Here is a 10,105-nt window from a genome sequence, read left to right as displayed (position 1 = left end):
CTCTAAGATGAGGAACGCCCGGAAGCCTTTACCAACGTGGAGAACCTCAGATCCAAGCTTAAATAATTTATTTGATAGCAATCGTCTTCATCAAAACCGCCAAATATAACTTACGTGCTTTTCTTTCCTCTTATTCTTACAGCGCATTCTTTGAAAATTCTTTTCACAATCTCTTTTGGTTTGATTTTTAAGTCTCTCTTCGCCGAATCATTTGACTTTATTCTCTCCTATCTCAGGAATTCTCGAAGTGTACCCTTTGCGTCATACATCCGCTTCGAATTCTTTTCACGTTATCAGTCAATTTTTCCGCTCTAATTTTATTTATTCACGTGCATCATCCTTCCTCTTGATCGATTCTATTCTTAGAAACTCCCACTAAACGCCACCAAACGCGGTTTATTCTCGCCCAGCTCGAGCAAGCAGCGGATCCTCTTTTGTCCTTTTTATTCACTAACTGCACCCATAGTCCCTTAAATTAATCTCATTGAAATTTTTCATTCGTCCATTGTTACTTTATGTTACAGTTTCTATGCGTATCAGTAAATTTTCTGAAGGTGGAACCGTATATAGGTGAGAAATAATATTTCTACGGAAAAAATTATTGCCTTAAATTTTTTATTCACTCATGGGTAAAATAAATAGCTTAGCCTACTATTACGTGTATTTCTAGGTGGCATTTTGTTGAAAATTTTAATTATTTTTGTTTTTGTGTCGTATGTATAAAATCCTTGGAAATATTTTTTTCTAGATTGTCAATAATTGAAAGTGTCCAAGGGTATTGGTGAGAACTGATTTCGGTCTTATATACGGAACATGCCTTATTATTGAATCAAAGTTAGATTCTTTAGTTTCTAAAATTCTCTTGGAAAGGTTCTTTCACCGATCTTAAATATTTGTTATTACAGCGACCATCTTCATCGATGAAAGTTGGTAATTCAGCAAATTTAACTCAGTGATAGGGAATATCAGTCAATACGCTGATCTCGGTTTGATTGCTGTTCGACAAAAGCTTAGCATATTTTTATGCTTTCTCTCTGGGTCCCTCCCGACGAAACGAAACTTTACTCTCGGAAACGAAACGAAATTAATCGGAACTCCGCTGCTCATAGTTAAGTTTCGATCCCAATTTGAGTGGAGGGGAATAAGAGGGAATAGTTTCGACCTGTTACGTTTGACATACGCGTAGGGAGGTTAAAGCATTGTGCTTAAAAATCGAATGGCCGGTTGGCGTTCACCGCTCTCCTGTAAGTGGTAAAAATATGAGTGTCCCATGCATCTAATGGCGGTAGGCCTAACCTCTACTTCATTCAACCATACTTCGTACTCGGTACGTGGGTCGAAACTAAACCGTTCGAAGGTGGAGCACGTGGTCCCTCCGGTGCGAGACATTATATGCGTTTCGTTTCGTCCCAGAGTTTTAGTCTAGTTTCGACCCGAAATAGTTTTGAATCCGATTTCGTTTCGACCCTGAGTTTAGCTCCCCGGGTTTAAATCCATTTCATTTCTACATTACGCTCCCGGGAACGAAACTATTGAAATTATACTTGCTCTGGCTTTCGTTTAGTTTCCCTTGCCATCCTTGGTTTTAAACCGGGTTGCGAAGCCAACACTCTTGCAACTACACCTATCTAATACCTCATTGTATATCATATCCAGATGATCATATCCAATGGGGGCTTACTGAATAATTTTCGCCCTAACCTGGATTTTAACCTGAGCTTACGGTGCATGAAGCCAACTCGCAAGCAGCCAAACCAACCTCATACCGCCTTGAACATCATATTCAGATTATTATATCAAATGGAGCCTTACTTAATGATTTATTTCCGGAGACGTCATATCTATCTCCCGCCGTACGATACAGCGTTTTTCCCCCATCCAGGTGTATATTTGCTTTCGAAAACCTTCGAAAAAGCAGATAAAAGAGTCCTTTGGCGCCACAAATACTGTCGTTCTCACTCGCGAGTGGGAGTCCGCGGAGATGATAGAATCGCTTAGAGCAGCGGCAATGGCTATCTCGAGTCGAGAATGCGTGAGTCGAGTGTCTCGGCTCCCATGTGCCTGCGATGCGGACGAGATCTCGCCTATCCGATGCCCCGCAGAGCCGCATAAGCAGAAATCCCCTGATAATATACACCTTGCGGTTCGCGCCTCACCCACGTTGCTACGGAGTCGGTCGGTTCGTTACAGTGTGTGCTCAGGAGCTTTGTAAGGGTGCACTGAAGACTAATTCTCTTGGCCGTTGAGGAACTTAACTTAAGAAGTATTCGTTCCGTGGTATTCGGCGCTGGATATTTCTTTGATCCTCTCGATTTGATCTAGGAGCTGGAAGTCCAAGGTAAATCTGAATATTCTCTCTTTCATTTCCTGCCTGAAGGAAAGTTAAGGATAGTATTTTCTCAATATTGCCCGTTTAATCTCACGTAGCATCAAAATCTTTCTTCAACCAATTTTGAATCGTGTTTGGATTTTTCCCGTTTGCTGATAATTTTCATGCATTTTGGAGGCGGGCGTTTTAAATATTTTATTTCGGAGAAATTTTTCTTTGAAACGTTTTCAAGCCATTTTCAAGAGTTCATTCAATGTTGAATGTTTTCAAGAGTAAGAGGAGTACGTGTGCTCTTTTTATATGGCCTGAAGAAGCTGAAACCGTTTGAGTGTTTCTGAATTTTGGACTTCCAATAAAAAAGGCTTTTATTTTTTCCGATGACGCAAATTAGAACAGCGATGTGTAAATGCACCTATGTGTCAAGCGGAAGTACAAGAAGCGATCCTATACAGGCATATGATTGAGGTGAGCTCCTTTCAAACATCCACTTGGGCTCAGTACTCCATATATCAACCTGCATTTCCATTAAGGAGTCCTCCATGGTCAGTAGCCCTGGATAAGATAAGTAAGTCTTCCGTCGAATCTCACACGTATGCCTAACCTCTAGGGAAACACGGGAAGAACTGACAGGGACGTTTCGGAGATTCTTGCCTCAGTGTCTGTGGCGGAGGTGGGCAGGCAAATTAAGTAGTAGCTCAATAGAAATTGAAGGATGTACGAGGGTCATTCAACAAGTCTTTAGAAAAAGGTATTATAAACAAATTATATTGGGTCAATTTTTTTCTATTTTCATCATGGTCTTCTTTTAGCCATATAAAATTTTTTAAGCATTTTTCGAAGCCGTCTAAGCCATCCAAAAAGTAGAATTTCGGAATCTCCACAAAATAGGCATTTGTTTGGGCGATGAGCTCCTCTTTATGCGTAAATCTTTGTCCGCAAATCCATTCCTTGAAGTTGCGAAATAAGGAAAAGTCATCCAAAAAGTAGAATTTCGGAATCTCCACAAAATAGGCATTTGTTTGGGCGATGAGCTCCTCTTTATGCGTAAATCTTTGTCCGCAAAGCCATTCCTTGAAGTTGCGAAATTAGGAAAAGTCACCGGAGGCCAAATATGGTGAATACGATGAATTTTGTAATAATTGAAACTCAAATAGTGTAATTTTAGCTATTGAATATGATCAGGTGTGCAACTGTGCATTGTCTTGTTGACGAAAGAAATTTTTCTGCTTAAAATGAGCGCGCTTTTCTTGATTTCTACGATCAACCGGTCGAATAGCAATGCATAATACTCTCTTCTTATCGTTTTCCCAGTTTCCAATTAATCTATGGGGATAATTCCGCATACATTCCAAAATATCGTTGCCATGACTTGACCGGCCCATTTTAACATCTTCGCCTACTTTGGAGCCCGTTCATCTTCAAAATTCCATTGTTTTACCTGTTATTTGTCCCTGTATTATAGTGATGAATCCATATGTCATCCAAACTTATGTATCGACGCGGAAAATCCTCAGGATTGCAACGGAAAATCACCAAAACAGCCTTTTAGTTGACCGCACGATTGCGTTAATTCTCCAATTTTCTTTCCTTTACGGTGCGTTCCGAATCTTTCTCTGCGTCCACAAATTTCACTCGATTAAAGTAAGATTCTTCCACAAAATATAGTAATTCCAGCTCTTCCAATAGCGCTTCCATCCTAAATTTCCAATTGCTGAAATTTATTCCATCGACAATGGGATCCGATATTTTTCAGCTTCCGTCATCTTCAACATTTAAGATTCCTTTTCCGTTTTTTAAATAAACCTGGACCCGTAACCTGTAGATTTTGGGGATTTCAGGATAAAAAGAATTCCCTACGGATTCAAGTATTGAGCTTTCGTTTTATTTAGTCAATTAACTCTGAAGCTATTAACTATCAACAATGTCATTTATAGAAACAGCTGAAGCATTGAATTGCAATCTCAGCATGGCATAATAGAAACTTTGGTGAGAGTTATTAAAACAGGCGAGGTGTAGCGGATGGAATGACTATTACCTGCTATTGACAATGAAACGAGATGGAACTTTTATTTTTTTTTATTTTTATTCATCGCCCCGAAAACACCTCTATCAGGCTTTTACATCGGGGGGCTACATCAAATAACAATGGATTATCACAAACAGTGGCGGATCCAGGATGGGGACAAGGGGGAGCGAGGTGGGGGGGCCGGGGGAATCTCCCAGCATTGGTGGGGGTCCGAACAAAATTACCATTATAGCCCCCCCTAGCTCCTCCCTGGATCCGCCTCTGATCACAAACATCCATGCCCTGGATAGAGGCAAGCTACCCACGCGGGATTCGACCCGCGACCTTCGGTTTGGCAGGCAAGCATTGTTGCCCACCGCCACCGAGGCCACCTTTGGCCAGAATTTGTTTAGCCCAATGAAAAGAAGGAATTATTCTCAATAACAAACCTATCCTGAAGTGATAACTTATCGCTATCGAGCCCGGCCTTTTCCTCAAGTTTACCATTTCTTGCTACGCATTTCAGTCTTTAGGTCATCAACAAGTGCACAGTACAAATTTTCATCGGGATGTGTGCAATCCGGAAACAAACATCGGTATCATGAGAATAACCAAATTGACAAGGGCGCCTCTCTTTAGATATGGCTGTCAAAACACCTCCGTGGGTTCGCCTATCATATTTTTAACTCCTCTCTCCTATTCAATCTTATCAGTTTGGAATCGAAGTAAGGCTGAGTGAGTGAAATTTAATTTCTCGCTGCAGTGACTTCACATGATTTTATTGAGCACATCGATTATTTATGATTTTAAGTGACGCTGTTACTTCCGTTTTGAAATTTCGGCGTTCAATCAGGTAGGTACGCTGCGCGAGTATCGCCGGAATTTGGTGGGCTCGATGAATAGAAGGAATTATTCTCAATGAAACGCGTACACTGACGTGATAACTTATCGCTATCGGCCATTGCCTCCAAGAGTTGATGGCTAGAACACGTAATAAAATGAGTCATCGTTAGTCTTCCAGTCGATTCGACGCGTCGCGACGGCTTGAAGTTTAAGTTTTTAACTATAAATTTTTATGCCGAAAAAGTTTCTCGAAGTTGAAACAACATGGCTCTTTGTGTTTTATTTCAGATCGAATTTTATTTTTAAATTACAAGGCGCATGAAATAGTCGCTTTATCCATGTTTATCTTTCTCTGTTACACTGCGAATACGTATTTACGTAATTGCTTCATGATACGTTACGGAAAAAGAAGTGGTCGAAATTTGTGACCGCGTAGTCGTTATACATTCCATGTATCTAACGTGGCTTCTGATAATTGTATGAAGAGTATCTCCGTACACAAATACTCTAACTAAGGAAATCTTCCGACCGGTCTTCTCACCTGTCCAAATTCGCGCTATTTCTCAGTTTGTTTTCCCTACTGGCATATTTTCACGCAAATACGTTTCGCTGTGGCAATAGGTGCTAGTTTCTGTACTAAGAGTTGTAGGCGAAAAATGCCGTAGGAGCTTCAAAATGAGGGTTACTCTAGACCAAGCGTATTTTGCTGCTCGAGAATAGTTGATTTCTACTAAAAATGTGCATGACGACCTCGAAATTAGACTTCTTGAGTATTGTCTCGCAATATGTTTAAGTATTTATTTGTGGCGTTCTCTTTGCTATCTTCGTCATTTTAATGAGTTTGTAATACTTTTATCTACAAAAAATGAGAATATTTCCCATCCATGAACTAAATGATGCGCTCTGGTGTTCTCTCAAATCTCCTTTTCTCATTGTGCAATGTCCTTCATACTAAGTTTCACGCAGAAGATATTGTTGATAGCTCCTCCATACTAGTTATCTCATGTACAGTAAAAAATCAATTTAGCGATATTTTTATTCATTCGAAATTTAAGTTATGTACAGTATCAGTGTTTCATAGTCAGAAACATTTATTCTTGTTATTGACGAAAAGTTCGTTCCTAATATATACTACTAAAATGCACTCCGCATTTTTTTAGATACTTTTCGATGAGCTCTTGTTCTCTTTTCATGCTCGAAACAGAAATTCTAATCATTGGAAAGCAATGCTACATTATATTTATAAGTGTGGTCAAAAGTTGATTTATTTACGTCTAATTTCATTGTTCAAGTTTTGCGCATTCAATTATGGGGTACTTATATACGAAAATATGAGTACTAGGGTGGTTTCCTTTTTTTTTAATTGCCTAAATCGAAAGATTATTACCCTGCGCATTTCACGCTTTTAGATTTTTAAATGGTGATATCTAGTTTTCGCGATTAAACGAAAAGTTAAAAATTTCAAGCACGCAAAAACGCGACGGCTATGTATGAATGCTGGGAATAGCCCGTGTGACGTCATTCTGGTTCCAGCTGCCGTCGTTTGAGGCCACCTTGGTGCAAGGCTATGAGCCCCGATACGATGCAGGCTGCTAGCAGGTAGTGCTTGGCTTAAATAAGGATTATTAATACCCTATCAAACGAAAGAAACTTTCCGACGATAGGCTATTTTAATAGTTGATTATTAAGAAATGCTTCCGTGAGCTCTGTGCCGCATGCATGCATTGGTAATCTCAGACGACTCCTGACTACTCGTATAGAATATAGGGCCCTGTGACGTCACGTGGAGTGGAATCGCATGGGCGCCAATGTGGCCTTTTTCAAATGAGGTTAAAATTGACCATTGCCATTCGTCTTAACTGGGATTTCTAAAACCAAATAATTTGTATATTATGAATACGTTCATGTTGGGTAACGAATCGCAATCAATGCCTTTCGTTTTCTTTGATGAAGGACACTACCCTATTGTTCAATTTTTAAGTTTAATCTCCCACGCAAATATGCAGTACGTAATTCGTAAATTTCTGGTAATTTTCTATCACCAAGAAGAAAATGCTAGAATTTTGAGGAAATGAAAAATGATAGCTATGATTAAATGATTATCCGTGGAATGGGCTTCAAATATTAAAGATCGGTGGGATGAAAAGCCCTCGGATTTATCAGTGATAGAATGTTTTCCGCGGTCAAGAAGGAGACTTGCAAACTTCAAGGCTAGGTTAGTTTGATTACTCCACACTTTAAAACCTCATTATTTCCATTGCTCAGCAGTTATTTTTTTACGTCTTGAAAGTGAAAAAACCTTGAAAACGATTGCTGAGCAATCGAAACTTGAGGCGGTGACAAATTTTAAAGTGCAAATAGACCAGGTGAATTATTTTCGTCATATTTTCCTTTTAAGGCATTTAGTCATCACCAACTGTGTCCTGGTATTTTTTTATTCTCGAAGATGTTATTCCACAGCAAGCATGAACGTACTTTTGATTTGGCTGGAAGCGTTGTTACATTTACTTTCCTATGCTGTGAACTTTACGTTTCGTCTGCTAACATCATTCACCGTTACTCTCATTTGAATATGAGAGGTTGGAGACTCCTTTTGCATGACCCCTTCATTTGTTTAATTACGAATTAGGTACTGTATAATTACGTAGGAGCTGAAATTTAACAAAAATGGACACTATTACTCATATTTTCGTACAAGTATCCCATCAATGAATGCGCAAAACTTGACCAATTTAAATTTATATTTCAAAAGAAAATAAATAAATTAGACGTAAATGAATAAACTTTTGACCACATTTATAACTATAATGGAACATTGCTTTTCAATGATTAAAACTTCTGTTTTGAGTATGAAAAGAGAACTAGAGCCCATTGAAAAGGATCTAAAAAATTCGGAGTACATTTTGGAGGATGGATGACTCCGATTTTTCGTCGCCGATTGCGCTGAAGTTTAGCAACGGACCAAAAAACGGGCTAAGTCGGGTCAACACTGTCAGATTCGGTAAGAAATAAAATTGGTAAACAACCCCTTACGCTCCTTGCACATTACACGGTTTCGCCCGTGCGGGAAAAAACAGCACGGGGCTTTTTCTATTAGTCCACTGAAGAAGACTACAAGACCTTTCACATTGTGCGGTTAAAAATCGGGCACGGTTTTTAGCCGCATTGCAGCCGTCCAGTTCCACTGCGGCCACACGGCTACCATATCGTCTTTCTGCTTAGTGATCCACGTAACCAAATGCACACTTTCACACCAGACGGTTTCAGCCGTGAACGATTTAAAACCGTGCGATTTTTTCCCGTACGGGCGAAAATGTGTAATGTGCAAGGGTTGTTAGTGTGATGTTTAAAAATATCAAGTATCTCCGACGAATTCTTGGGATATAGTTCTAGGGTTCAATTTGTCTGCCGTTAAAATTAAATCAACTTTTCGATGGCTCAATCTACCATTACCCTCAGGGAATAGGGTGGTTTCCTATTATTTTTTTATTGCCTGAATCGAAAGATTATTACTCCTGGAGTACGTATTTCACGCTTTTAGATTTTTAAATGACGATATATATTTTTAGCGATTAAATGAAAAGTGAAAATTTTCAAGCGCACGAAAACGCGACGACTAAGTATGAATGCTGGGAAAACGCCGTGTGACGTCATTCTGGTTCCCGCTGTCGGCGTGTGAGGTGACCTTGGGGCGAGGCTTTGAGCGCTGATACGATGCTGGCTGCTAGCAGGTAGCAGAGTACCATGCTAGCAGGTAGCGCTTGGCTTAAATAAGTATTATTAATACCCTATCAAACGAAGGAAACTTTCCGACCTTAGGCAGTTTTAATAGGTGATTATTAACAGATGTTTCCCTGAGCTCGGTGCCTCATGAATGCATTGGTAATCTCAGACGATGTAAAACTCCTATCTACTTGTATAGAAACTAGGTCCCTGTGACGTCACGTGGAGTGGCATCGCATGGGCGCCAATCTGGCCCTTTTCAAATGCGGTTAAAATTGACAATAAACATTCGTCTAAACTGGGATTCTAAAACCAAATAATTGTATATTATGAATACACTAATTGTGGGTAACGAATCGCAATCAATGCCTTTCGTTTTCTTTGATGAAGGAAACTACCCTATTAAATTTTACCCTTTTAACGTTTGCAGAGAGAGGTTTTTTTTCCACCCGGTCTGCGGTTGATGCGCGATGTTGCTGATGACCAGCGTTTAGAGGACGCAGCCTGTTATCGTCTTCAGGGTGAAATGTATTAGCAGTCTGCGTCTTCGGATCTGTGGTCCATTTTCAGTTCGGCGGGAAACCTGCAATTTGTCAATGTTGTAAGAGTTACATTCAACCCTATTACTCATATGAGACATAAAAGTTTCTCGGGTTTTCCACCGGTTGATGTCTCCAGACGTTTCGAGCAGCGACTTGCTAATCATCCCTAGGGGATCTTCCAAATTATCGTTCGGAATATCCCCTGAGGATGATCAGCAAGTCGCTGTTCGAAACGTCGGGACACATGGTTTGACATCAACCGGTGAAAAACCCGAGAAACTTTTCTGCTACTGATACGCCGGGAAAACCTAAGATCATACATCACTCATATGAGAGTTTTGTTACTGAAGCTGTAGTTCAATTTTCACGGAAGACCCAGAGGGAAACTCGTACTCTATCAGCGTTTTAAGAGTTAAAATTAACATTTGTAGATCATATGAGACTGCATCATCGAAACGTTAGTTCAATGTCAACTGTAGACGAGGCACGTAGCCAAGGGGAGCGTGGGGTGCTATGTGGGTTGCCTATACTGAAATTTTGTTGTCAAATTCGCACTTATCGGAAAACGATACATTTCATTGAATGAGCGATATATTTCCTTTGCAAAGTGTTTGAAGTTAAATTCAACGTTGGTTATTGGAAAACAAATGCTTGTGTATCGGC

The 10,105-nt window shown here is 39.9% G+C and overlaps 1 protein-coding gene across 1 annotated transcript in view; it reads left to right on the top strand.

Annotated features, from left to right (window-relative positions):
• The first annotated feature begins 2,146 nt into the window (after positions 1-2,146).
• The window catches only part of LOC124158797 (laminin subunit alpha-like), a 129,280-nt gene continuing 121,321 nt past the window's right edge, over positions 2,147-10,105 (top strand). Inside the window, exon 1 of the mRNA XM_046534115.1 lies at positions 2,147-2,338. The gene's annotated coding sequence lies outside the window, so the exon portion shown is untranslated. The remainder of the gene's footprint in view (positions 2,339-10,105) is intronic.

Source organism: Ischnura elegans, chromosome 5 (genome assembly GCF_921293095.1).
Source record: "Ischnura elegans chromosome 5, ioIscEleg1.1, whole genome shotgun sequence".
Classification (NCBI taxonomy): domain Eukaryota; kingdom Metazoa; phylum Arthropoda; class Insecta; order Odonata; family Coenagrionidae; genus Ischnura; species Ischnura elegans.
This window is presented reverse-complemented; position numbering and strand designations above follow the sequence as displayed.